Raw genomic sequence first — 14,594 nt, forward strand, 5'->3', positions numbered from 1 at the left:
CAAGTGAATAACAACAATTAACCTCTCTCAACAACCTTAAGAGAACTAGTCTATTTATAGACTACTAAGCTAACTTAAGCTACAAGCTAACTTAATAATTGGGCTTTACAAGCAAGACACAATTCGACATGTTTTTAAACAAAACATATTTCGACAACATGCTTGAACAGACTTCGACTACAACATACATAACTTTTGTCGAACCATGAAGCTACCCTTGTCGACACCAGAGTTCGATCCAAAATACCACACAAAATATACCAAAAACTATTTTTATTGAGTTTTTCCTTCCTCACTCTCATAACTCCGCGTCTTTCGAATCGTCAAAGCGTCAAATTCTCCCCATTTCTTTCTACTTGTTGAATTTTCCAAATATTTTCTTGAATTCTCTTTAGAGAATTATGTTAATTTCTCCTTATTTTAGTTGAGAATTTACAAATAGTAATTTTTGGATTCTCTTTAGAGAATTATCTCTTTGTTTGAGAAATCATTTTGAGTGGTAATATGACGATTATCGAATTCTGTTTAGAGAATTATTGGAGTTTTGAAATTATTAGACGGATTGTTTATATAAGATACTACAAATGATATTTATATCATATTTGACTTTTTACCATTACAAAATGTATTTTTAAATTGAGTATCTATGGTACAAATAGTAATTCGGGATTCGACCAAATAATTTTTTTGGTAACTGATTATCAAAATCATAAAATAACATATCTTCTTGAACGGGCAATTCATATAACTAAATCTATGATCATATACTAATAAATAATACTTTGAGTAAGAAAATTATGATAGTAGCTGTCACAAAATTCCGTAACTTGTCACTTAATTAATGGATCTTGCATTATTCTTCCATTGAAATTTTGTTTGAATGTTCGGTTTATGATTTTTTATCTCAAAATATGAATGCACTCGCAGAATATCCTAGCTCATCCTAGCTCTAGATCATTTCATTTTGATTGTGTTATCTTAATTTTAAGATTTGAGCTAACCATTTTTTCTATTAGAAAAACACCGAGAAAAAACAGAAATGAGTTAAAAAGGAATAAATCTTGTTAACCCAATCAAACTGAACACCCGACACCAATACAAGAATTGAATATGGTTTCATCGTGATTCGAACAATTAAAAATATTGAATAGTAAAAAAAAAAGCTAAAATTAATTTAGTTTTCAGAAAGAGATAAATTGAATCAGGATTTAGATATGGATTAGGGAAAAGCATCAGAGTCATGGAAGTATGAGGATAAACATCGCTCGTAAATTGACGAGCTTCTCGTCATCCCAAAATAATTCTCATCATTTGCTAATTCTTTAACGTGAATTAAAAATATCCAGTTGCAGTATATAAAATAGGAAACAAAAATAATAAAAGTAAGGAAAAAACGTTGATCGTTAATTGAACTCAATAGAGTATTATTGTCGATCATGATGATGAAGATTTATAGTATAAAAGTGAAACATAGAGGTACAGAGGGTGTGTGGCACAAAGTGACAAGAGAGTGAGAGAGGGCTTCATTTATTGAGCTTTTATAATGGACATTCAAACCCTAGCCTTCCCCTCAGACTGCCACGACTACATTTTTGTTTGTTTGGGCTTAAGCTATTTTGGGCCGGCATTATAAAAAAATTGAAATTTTTATCTAACCCCCCACACTTAAACCCGTCATTCTCTTATGATTTTACAATATTAAGCTTGTTAAATAAAAACACATTTTACTTTATAATATTTTGAATTTTTTAAAAAGCTGTGAGCATTATTGAATTTTTCGAACTAACTATTAAAAAATTTCAAATATATATTTATATCAACAATTTTGGTTTATATCGATTTTTTTTAAAACAATATGTATTTTTACTGATATTTTTAAAATATTTGATAAAAACTCATATTTCTCATGTATTTTTTATCGAATTTTTGAAAAATTATACAATTCATGTGTTTTATCGGTATTTTCAAAATATTTGATAAAAATGCATGTTTCCCGTGCATATTTTTTTATTGAATTTTGAAAAATTCCTATACGATTCATGTGTTTTACCGGATATTTTGAAAATCCCGGAAAAATTTTATGTATTTTTATCGGAATTTTTAAAAAATACGGTAAAAATGCATACAAGAATACCAAACTTATTTTGAAAATCGGTAGAAGAAATTTTTGAGATGGTTTACTGGATATTTTTTAAAATTCGGGAAAACATGTTGATTTTCAGATGTAGAGAGATGGAGCTTATGGACGAGAGAAAGATGTTGTTGATGAGCTTGATGTTGCGGTTGTTGATGATGTCCAAACAACAACTGCCGATGTAGATGGTTAGGATGACAGATGATGGCCGAGACATAGGCCTTGGTTGATATGGAGGTGACTCCTCCGGCCGATACAAAGATGCCTCATCTAGCGGATACAGAGACTACTTCTCTGGAAGATTCGGAGGCGCTTGCTACGGATGATATGGAGGTTACTCCTCCGGGTGATGCAAAGGTTATTGTTCCGGATTCGACAGAGTCGTCTATACACACGGATAGAGGGTTTCCTAGAGGGCCCACTGACCGTTTTGTGCTCACTGGATATGTTGATCATGTGACATTCAAATTATAGAAGAGAAAGGTATATATATGTTATGTTGAAGTTGATTTTATTTATTATTGATACATTGAAAATAACCAATGATTTTAAATAAACTAGTAACGGGTAAAAATTTCAAAAAAAAATGGGGATCGAAAGTAATCCGATAACATTTTATTAATAATAATTTACTAGATAAATGTTAACCAAAGTGAAACAATTCATATCATTGACTTGCCTAATTAAACGGGAAATTTTCTATGTTTTTCATAATAGCATATGTCACAAGCAGAGTATTTATCTATGGTTATAAAAATAAATTTTTTATGCAAGTTAAGTATTATCTTATTAGACAGATTGTTGGGAATGAATATGGAAGTAGAAAAACGGTCTAGATGGGGTGAAAAGACCATTTTTACAAAATTCAACTGTTTTTTCAAAAACAAAATATCAGAGATTTTTCAAAAGATGTTCAAGGTTTGAAGCAAAAATATGAAAATTATACTTTTTGAAATTTGATCACGTTAACACTAAATCGATTCACAAACACCAAATATGGTTTTATGATGATACACAAAGATATGCAATTAATTTAGTTGTATATTCCACGATATATGTTTATGCATTGATTCAATATCAGTGAATTTTAACCTTAATTGTATCTCAGAATTTAATCACCAATTGAGCTCGACTAGGGACCGATTCTAACAAACCCTAACCTTACGTAATAAATCGCTACCAATTGAATAAACGATAAACTACGCTATAATTGAAATACCTAAGCATGCAAATCCTAAGAAAATAAACGTAAGAGTAAAAGAGAGATATTACACCGAGATTTATAGTGCTTCAGTGTTCGTCCTCGCTTTGCCTATGCGCACTCTTCAATGGTTTTCCATTAAAACCTGCATTGTTCCTTTTCATTTTGAAAAATATTGCAAGAATTCATACAATCACCAATCCACAATAATGCCGAGTAAGAAGAAAATCTCATGTTTGTATATCTTGACTTGTATGTAATCTTTAATCGCTTAACGCTTCTTGAATCTTCCAATATCACCAATCCACTCCAAACCTTCGTATGTAGCAATCACCCCATGATTATACCGATTTCTTGAGTGATGAATTGTCCAAAAATTTGAGAAGAACTCAGCCTTGTTCGTAGCCTTCGACGCAATCACTACCAAGGTAATCTAGAGCGAAAAACCTCATTCTTTTCATTGAAAATTGTCAACACCAATGACAACAACCTCAATCTTGCAAGTTACCTGAAAATATTTACCCAATCTTCAAGAATAATTAGTTTCAAGATGACGTCTCCTTCAATCAATTACAAATCTCTCATTATCAAGATCTGAAATCAAACTAAAGTTGAAGATAAAATAATTTCGTTGCAAGAGTTTTTGAACTTTCAAAAAGAGAGGGTGTTGGTTTCACAGAAAATCACAATATTGATATATAATGGTATGATTTGTTAATAAATATAAAAAAAATTCATAGAGGAACATATATGGTCACTTGCACCAGAGTCCATAATCCATTATCCAATATTTGAATGATTTAAAGAATGAGGGATTTTAGATGCACCTAAAGTGATATGATTATTGACATGTATACTAGATTCACATTTCTAGAGTTGTACTTTTAAAGTGATCTATAATTATTTGTATTTCAAAACGTGTCTAGCATCATCAACTCAAGCACATGTAATCTTCTCCGTCACCTTGTCTAGAATTGTACTTTTAGCATATTTTAAGAAATTCAGATATTTCTCACTGTAAGACCCTAATTTTGACCCTAAGATCCCTCATGGCATCATACCATTGCTCATTGCATTGCCTCAAGGATCATAGCATGTTTGGTTCCTTAACTCTAGGGTGGGACTTGTGTGAGTGTTTTGAGACCACCAAGCATGCTTTTATTGTATATTATTGCTTTTATTATTTTGATTACTAACCAAAAGCACAAAAATATGTCACTAACTCTTTTTGTTTTGAAGCTCAAGTGATCATGTGCCCCAATGCTCCTAGGAGGCTCCTAAGTTCAATGAAGTGGCTAGATGAAGATGAGAGAAAGCATGGCAATGGTCCACAAAGTTCCTAATCATCATATATGTCTCCCAAATATCTCAATTTGCCAATTTGATCAAGATAACCAAAAGGGCTTGAGGATTGTTTCCCAAGGAAACCCTAATCCAGTTGTGCTTTGATTGTGCCTTTCTCATGAAGCAACCTCAACCTATGATCAAATTTAACCAAGGTAAGTTCTTTAATTCATCATTTTATGCATATATGAGCCTATGTGAGGCCTCTCAATCATTTATTCATCAAGATTGGAAGTTTGGCCTTGAAAAGTTGACCAGTCAAGTCATCTGACTAAATTGAAGATCACTGAGATACCACTTTTAATTTGTTTGTCTAATGAATATGACCCCATGAGAAACAATGTTCTTAAGAACCATATGAACAACTTTCATGTTCATCAAAAATTCATTTGAAACTTGGAAGGTCATCATTCTTTTCAAAACATTATAGGTCATTTTGACTGAAACCCTAATTTTGGGTCAACTTCCCAAGGACCTAACTTCCTTAATTTTTATGATTTTGAGGTGAGACAAAATGCATTGGAAATATTAAGATGTCTACTTCAAATGTTATGTTGGAAAAAATTTCATAATCCTAAAATAAATACATGTGATAATAGAAAATATTATATGTCACTTTTGACCTAAGGCATTGAATTTGAAAATGCCAAACTTCAAGAGCCCATAACTTTCTCATGAAAAATACAAATGCTTTAAAATGTAAGTCTAAATTGATCATCTTGTAAATATATACAACTTTTATGTTGGAGGTTTTTCCATTTGAGGCTTGCATCAATTAAACAGAAGGGCTTGAAGATGCTTGCTTTTGGTGAAAATTTTCAAAGGTGACTTAGACATGTTTTGTACCCAAACTTTCACAGCCAGTTTTCATTAAGTTCCATTCTCAAAATGAATTTTTGCCCAACATGACTTTTGTTCCTTATTCCAAGAGCTTTCCAACCATTACTAACATTACTTTTTTGGACTTTCCATGTGTGAGTTTCGAAGAGGTTTCTATTTAGGTTCATTTTTACATTTCACATAAACATTTGATGTGCAAGCTTGTGCAATCCATTGTGCACGTCCAATTCATTTCCAGGTGGTATCAGCAAGGATTTGCACCCATCATTGGGCCTCATATGCGCCTGTACAGGCCCATGCAAGAGAAATTCAAATTCCATGCACACGAGGGAACCATGCTTACCAATCCATTTCAGCTATAAATAAGTGTGCAGTCTCATTCAATTGGCAACAAAGTGGAGATCTGAATTGCAGCTGAATTGAAATCCAAACCCTCACTAAAGGAATTTTCAGTTTTCTTTCTCTTTTTCAAGCTTGACTTTCAACATCATTAGTTGATTTTCAAAGCTCAATTCCTTAACCTATCATCATCAACACACTTTCAAAGATAAAGTAGATCAAGAGCTTGAAGGATTCGTGTTGTTTGAAGCTTCATTTCAGAGGTAGAACCTCAAACTTTTTTGATTTAGATCTTGCAATACAATGTGAATTCCTTTGGTTTATGCTGTTTTCTGAAGTCCTCATGCTTGAGGCAGGCCAGTGGTGGTCTTAATTTTGCAAATCATGCCATTTTAGTTCATGCACCATGATCTTCAAGCTCACGTTTCTTTCTAAATAGGAACTGTAAGGATGATCCATGGTTACAGGGGTGATGTACATCACCTCAGCTTCATTTTGATGTCCTCCTTTTTCATTTTCATTGCCATTTATTTTCCTGCGCGTGGGGGCTGGAACTGGTTAGATCGCCGGAGAAGATGGTGGTTTCCACCACCATCCCCACGTGGTAGCCTCCCAGCCTTTGGATCGTGTATCAAAGTTTTAATCACGAGCGTCCAATGTGTGTACTTCTTTTAAATCTTTGTGTTACGCGTTTGACCAGGGATCACCATGTGACCACGCCTCTGAGCCATGAGATTCATGCCACGTCAATTAATGAATTGATCTGATGGCGCTGGATTTTCCTATTTTTCTTATTTTCTTTTAATTTCAGATAATTCCTTTTATTTTCAAAAATTCATAAATATTTTATTTGAAGTCACAAAAATATGAGACCAATGCCAAAACATTTCTTGAAAAATCTAGTTTCATGTTTTGATTTTTAATTATTTTTGTGACTTTATTTAATATTTTTTGTGAATTATTTGGTTTTTATTAGTTTTAATTCATTTTAAAATACTTTTTGACATTTGAAAAATCCAAAAATATTTTCCTAACACCTATGGATCATGATAAGTCAATGAAAAATAGTCTCATCAATTTCTTATTTGATTGGAGATTTTAATTTATCTTGTGTTATTTTTCATTGCTTTTAATTGTTTTTAAATAGTTTCTGGTTTCAAAAGTTATTGAGAAAAATTGTCAAAGCTTGTTTGACCATGTTAGACCTATGAGAATTTAATTGGACTTGTTGAAGTTGATTTGAATTAAATTTGATGTTTGACCATATTTTGTTTATTTTACTTTGCATTTTATTTTAATTCAAAAAATACCAAACAATTATGGTTGACTTGTTGACTTGTAATCTTCATTTCTCTTCTGTTTGGAATTGATTGATCATGATTTGGTTCACATTTGATCAATTGAGTTTGATACTTTATTTCTCTTTCCATCCATTTCATCTTCATCCCATTTATTTTATTTTTGACCAATGAGTTAATGTCTTATGGTTAGTCTTGACAAATGAGAGGTTTAACCTTCTTTGATCCAAACCAAACTCAACTTGATCCAAGATCAAGTGAATTATTTTGTGTCCAAGATAGGTTGCTTCTTGGTCAAGCAAAAAATCTAAAGTCCATACAAGGTCTTTCCCCTTTTATTTTGGCATGGCAAGTTTCTGGAGCTTGGCTTACTAGTCATGATCTCTAACTTGTGTTTATTTGCCTATAGTTTTATTGACCGGCCTTAAATAGGTGTGACTACTACATTAGTCCACTTACGATTGCTTAACATGGTGCTACATTGTCTTATGACAAAAACTAACATAACCATACTAATTACTAACTTTAATTTGAGCATTTAATTTCTTGCCCTTTACTTTTAACGCACTTTATTTCTTGCTCATTTATTCATATTGTTTTTCATTTTGCTCACTTGAGCACATATTTTATGTTTATTCCATTTTCCTTTTGCTCATTTGAGCTCATTATTGTATATAAATATATTGTTGTCTTGTGATTGTTGTGTCTTTGTTTTGTGTGAACCCAATGCAAAAAGGAGAAAGGACTTAGAATTAGGACATACTCGTGCTTAAAGGAGTTCAAGAGCAACTAGGCCTCATGCCTTTAGAATGCTAAACTTGTTAAAGAGAAACTAGGCCTCATGCCTTTAGAATGCTAAATCTCAAAGCTGACTTTAAAGGACTTCCTTTCCAAAACCTATTCTTTATCCATTCCTCTTATTGTGTTATGAACTTTTTGATGTTTGCTCTTGTGTGATAGGGATTCTATCTTGAGATGATAAGGAGGACCATTGTCATGAGTATCCAAGTTAAGAGAGACAAGCCAAATGGAGATCATAGGAGCTTGAATATATTTGTTTGATTGCTTGAGTGATTGCTAAGTCCAAAGGAAAGGAGCATCTTGAATCATCTCTATGATTTCAAGAAAAGGAACTCCAAGGGTTTTATCTTCTCTCTTATCTTTGTATACTTTAGGACTAGCCCTTCTCTTCATCTCCCCACTCTAACCCAATCCAAAAATCTTTTCCTTAAACTTTGACAGTATTTTCAAACTAGAAACTCAGGCCTTATGCCTTTGACCTTTCAAACTCTTTTCATAAATACTCATTGTGAATAAATTTTAATCCAACTTTGACTTCATTTTGTAAATAAATCTAACTTGTAAATATAACTCACTTCAACTTGTTTTTGTGGTTCCAATGACCACCTTATTAAAACCTTTTCATAAACATTAGTCATAGGTTTGAGTGATCATAGTGGTTGATGTAAATCTCACCTTATCCTTATTGATTGGATTATAAGCCTTCCATACTTATTATAGGGTTAACCCCTCACTAGTATGTTGAAGCTCTCCTCACATGGTGGATTGTTGGTTTAGGTTGAGTTTTCTCCCTTTGATAACAAAAGACCTTAAGGCTTTTGATCAAATCAATTCACCAATCTTTGTGATTTGTACTCCGAACTACGAGGTTTTGATCCTACCTTTGTGATGGTACGTAGGCAATGGGTTCATCCATTCAAACAACAAAATTTGTAAATATAATCTATTCTCTTCTCATCCCTCCAATCTTTTACACATATTTTCACAAATACCAACCTACAACACATGTTTTCAAAAAGGGTTCCCTTAGAATACTAAGGATGTTTTGGGTGCGTAAAACCTTCCCATTGCATAACCAACCCCCTTACCTAGATCTATGACATTTTTATTAGTTTTTGATTTGATAAAACTTCTTACTTGACTTTTGTTTGCTTTTTAGCCTTTCCTATGGATAAATAAAAGTGCGGTCGCGACTCGAGTTGTATGTTGACTTTTGGTTTAGTCAATAAACCTAAAGGTAACGAAAACCCCGCTACAGAAAAGTGGCGACTCTGCTGGGGAGAGAACTCTCTAGTGGGTTTAGCCTACTTTTTGCTTATATGTGTTGTATGTTTATATTTATTGGTGACATATTTTTGTGCAAATTTGGGATGACTGTATTGTTTGTAATGTATGAATTGCTTTATATATTAATTGCTTGTATGTTTGGTGGTTTCTTGTGAGATGAGTTCTATACCCGAACTCGAGTGCACTTATGATAGGAGAATGGCATAGTCTTGGTGACTTGTGTGGAGTTATTCCTTAGCAAGTTGACTTGCAAGCCTATTCACTTGGTGGAGGTCTTGTTGGGATCAATAATGTCACACGAGTAGTCGTGGTTAGGCATTACTCTTTCCAATATAAACCTTAGAAGCCAAGGACCTTAAATACCTAGCCCATCTTGGCCTATTTTAGGACGTAGTGCGAAGGTCGTTCAAGTGTAAGATTTGATACGATTGTTACGCGATACTACACTCATAAGAGTCCCTCTTGAGAATATTTTTGGAGGAACGAGTAGTCGTTTTATCCGATAATATCCGAAAGATGAGATGATGACTATGGGGACCCTTTTTAGAACATGATTGTCAGGTTTAACCATAGTACACTCCTTTTAGGTGGTTCTTAACCGAGAAGAGCCTCATTCTTTTCATTGGAAATTGTCAACACCAATGACAACAACCTCAATCTTGCAAGTTACCTGAAAATATTTACCCAATCTTCAAGAATAATTAGTTTCAAGATGACATCTCCTTCAATCAATTACAAATCTCTCATTATCAAGATCTGAAATCAAACTAAAGTTGAAGATAAAATAATTTCGTTGCAAGAGTTTTTGAACTTTCAAAAAGAGAGGGTGTTGGTTTCACAGAAAATCACAATATTGATATATAATGGTATGATTAGTTAATAAATATATAAAAAATTCATAGAGGAACATATATGGTCACTTGCACCAGGGTCCATAATCCATTATCCAATATTTGAATGATTTAAAGAATGAGGGATTTTAGATGCACCTAAAGTGATATGATTATTGACATGTATACTAGATTCACATTTCTAGAGTTGTACTTTTAAAGTGATATATAATTATTTATATTTCAAAAAGTGTCTAGCATCATCAGTCCAAGCACACATAATCTTCTCCTTCACCTTGTCTAGAATTTTACTTTTAACATATTTTAAGAAATTCAGATATTTCTCACTGTAAGACCCTAATTTTGACCCTAAGATCCCTCATGGCATCATACCATTGCTCATTGAATTGCCTCAAGGATCATAGCATATTTGGTTCCATAACCCTAGGGTGGGGCTTGTGTGAATGTTTTAAGACCACCAAGCATGCTTGTATTGTATATTATTGCTTTTATTATTTTGATTACTAACCAAAAGCATAAAAATATGTCACTAACTCTTTTTGTTTTGAAGCTCAAGTGATCATGTGCCCCAATGCTCCTAGGAGGCTCCTAAGTTCAATGAAGTGGCTAGATGAAGATGAGAGAAAGCATGACAATGGTCCACAAAGTTCCTAATCATCATATATGTCTCCCAAATATCTCAATTTGCCAATTTGATCAAGATAACCAAAAGGGCTTGAGGATTGTTTCCCAAGGAAACCCTAATCCAGTTGTGCTTTGATTGTGCCTTTCTCATGAAGCAACCTCAACCTATGATCAAATTTAACCAAGGTAAGTTCTTTAATTCATCATTTTATGCATATATGAGCCTATGTGAGGCCTCTCAATCATTTATTCATCAAGATTGGAAGTTTGGCCTTGAAAAGTTGACCAGTCAAGTCATCTGACTAAATTGAAGATCACTGAGATACCACTTTTAATTTGTTTGTCTAATGAATATGACCCCAAGAGAAACAATGTTCTTAAGAACCATATGAACAACTTTCATGTTCATCAAAAATTCATTTGAAACTTGGAAGGTCATCATTCTTTTCAAAACATTATAGGTCATTTTGACTGAAATCCTAATTTTAGGTCAACTTCCCAAGGATATAACTTCCTTAATTTTTATGATTTTGAGGTGAGACTAAATGCATTGGAAATATTAAGATGTCTAATTAAAATGTTATGTTGGACAAAATTTCATAATCCTAAAATAAATACATGTGATAATAGAAAACATTATAGGTCACTTTTGACCTAAGGCATTGAATTTGAAAAATGCCCGACTTCAAGTGCCCATAACTTTCTCATGAAAAATACAAATGATGCAAACTTAAAGTTTAAATTTATCATCTTGAAAATATATACAACTTTGATGTTGGAGATGTTTCCATTTGAGGCTTGCATCAATGAAACAGAAGGGCTTGAAGATGCTTGCTTTTGGTGAAAAGTTTCAAAGGTGACTTAGACATGTTTTGTACCCAAACTTTCACAGCCAGTTTTAATTAAGTTCCAAACTCCAAATGAATTTTTTCCCAACATGAATTTTGTTCCTTTTTTCAAGAGCTTTCCAACCATTACTCGCATTACTTATTTGGACTTTCCATGTGTGAGTTTCGAAGAGCTTTCTATTTAGGTTCATTTTTACATTTCACATAAAAATTTGATGTGCAAGCTTGTGAAATCCATTGTTCACGTCCAATTCATTTCCAGGTGGTATCAGCAAGGATTTGCACCCAACATTGGGCCTTACATGCGCCTGTACAGGCCCATGCAAGAGGAATTCAAATTCCATGCACACGAGGGAACCATGCTTACCAATCCATTTCAGCTATAAATAAGTGTGCATTCTAATTCAATTGGCAACCAAATGGAGATCTGAATTGCTGCTGAATTGAAATCCAAACCCTCACTAAAGGAATTTTCAGTTTTCTTTCTCTTTTTCAAGCTTGAATTTCAACATCATTAGTTGATTTTCAAAGCTCAATTCCTTAACCTATCATCATCATCATCACACTTCCAGAGCAAAAGTAGATCATGTTGGAGAATTGCCATCCAAGGCGCAGCAGAATTTAAAAATTTCTCCATTTAGTGATCCTTACGAATGGGCATGATCAGTGATAGAATCGTTACCTCTTGTGGCGATTCAAACCTTTGGTGCAGATTTCTGATAATGATCAAAACCTTTGATACAGATCCACGGGGAGATCACAAACGTTAAACAATGACAACGTCTCTACTCAGTCCACACGAACGGATTCCTTCAATCGCAGTGCTAGCTTTTATGAATGAAGGCTTTGAGTGAGAGAGAGAGATACGAAATTCCAACTTTTCAGTTGTGTTTTCTGTCTCAGTCAGTGACAATGCTTCTACCCAAGGGGTTCTATTTATAGAACCACTTGTGTGGGCTTCAAGCCAAAAAGCCCACTTAAGTGCATTTTGGCCCATATCTCATAATATGCCAAAATCACTTAAGTATTTGGTACCTTACCATATTTCGTATTCTACTTAAGTACACCATACTGTAGCACCTCAAATTTGCACCCATCATTGTACATACATTTTCATATTAGGTCATAGCATATCATGGTCCATTGCATAGCATTGCATTGCCTCTTTTGCCTCAAGTGCAAGCAAGTCAAGAAATTAGGTCAAACTGATCAGGAGATCAGTCAGTCAAGCAAGCAAGCACAATTCCCAAGGAGCCAAGGCCCTAGGGTTGGTTCAACATGTTCACATGACTTGGGGATCCATTTGAAGTGTTTTGGTCAAGGATTGGATGTTCAGAAGTCATCAGTCAATGCACAGTTAGTCAGAAACCCTAAAAAGTCAAACTTGGTCAACTGTGTCTGATTTCAGTGATTTGATGATGGAAATTGGTTTGAGAGAGCTTGTTCATGTCCAAATAGGCCTCATATATCATGTCAAACACCATCATGGAAGAATTTGAAGCCAGATCAGAAATTTCCAAAAATGGAAACTGGACCTGTAACTGAAACTTACCAAAAATGGAAAGTCTTGATCCTCAAACTTACACCATGATACAAGCTTCAAATGAATTGTTGCCCAACATGAAAGTTGAAGATCTTATTCTCCCATTTCCAAAAAGTCCAAGAACTCTCAATTCCCATGTGTGGTTGGCAAGTTATGATCGAATCATTTTCAAAAATTCTTGAACTTCAAAAGGCCATATCTCTCAAACCATTTGGCCAATTTGGGTGGGGTTTTTTCCTACAAGTCACATTTGATCCCCTCTTTCCAAAAATGTAACTTTCATGTACCAAAACTTCACCAATCAAAATGGCATTTTTTGGACTTGCATGAATTAAATTCAAGTGAGTGGAATTTTGACTTTTCAAATTAATCATTTCCCACCATTCCTACTATCCAAATATGATCTGAAAATGCATTTGAGACATGTTGCAAAGTCATTTTTATGCAGTACACATAGTCCATACCTAGTTGCTTGGAATTTGGAAAGAAAGTACACTTATTCACCAAATCTATCCCACATATCCATGGACCATGCTTTGTACCAAAAAACAGCAGATATTTTCCTCATTTTCTGTCAAAGGAAACCCCAAACTAGCAGCCATCAAACACATTCAACACAACTTCACTCATTCTAAAAGATCTCATCTTTTGCATTTTTCCAAAAAATCTTCAAAAAAAACTTCCAAAGGACTGAACCGTGCCTTGCTTGATACAACATCCAAGCAACATTGTGAACTGTTTTAAAACTCCATTCCTGAACTGTGAAGCCTTACCACACTGCTGCTACATGAAGCACCATTAATGGCAGAGTTTGTTTAAGGCTACTGCAGGTTGTTTCAATCCAAGCTTTCTTCACCATCCATCTTGTAGAAGCCTAAGGAACATCTGTTTCAAGCCAAACACACGAAAAAGCAACAGAATCACGACTGTTCTCCAAATTTGGCCAGGTATCGAATCTCTCATTTTCCAAAACCATGATATACATTAAATAGATCTCCTTGCCATGAGTATTTTGAGCCTTGAGTCACTTGATTTGGTTGAGTATTTGTGAAGTTATGAGGTTTTAAAGTTTGGCATATGAATGTGTTCTTTGTTTGGTTCTCTCTTGTTAGCATAAATTAATGAAATTGGATGATATAATATTGATGTGCAAGGCAAGAGGAATGCATTGATATGTTGTTTGTTGAGTTTGGTTGACAAAAATTCGTGCTGGAAAATGGTACAGTGAAACCCTAGGAAGCCATGGCCAGAATCGTGTTTTGCTTGCTGCACATTACCTGCGGATTTATCCGCAACCTTCATCGCCTTGCTGCGACATTACCTGCGAAACACATGAGTTTCCTGCGGATTTCGCGTGATAGGGTTTTTTGCATGAGCCGTTCCTCGTTTTCATTGCCTCAGCCAATAGGAACATTCCGTTCCAGCGTCCAAAACGCTGCGTTTTGGATAAGTGACCTGGTATTTACAACTTTGCCATCCGGTCA

Source organism: Lathyrus oleraceus, chromosome 5 (genome assembly GCF_024323335.1).
Source record: "Lathyrus oleraceus cultivar Zhongwan6 chromosome 5, CAAS_Psat_ZW6_1.0, whole genome shotgun sequence".
NCBI classification, from domain to species: Eukaryota; Viridiplantae; Streptophyta; class Magnoliopsida; order Fabales; family Fabaceae; genus Lathyrus; species Lathyrus oleraceus.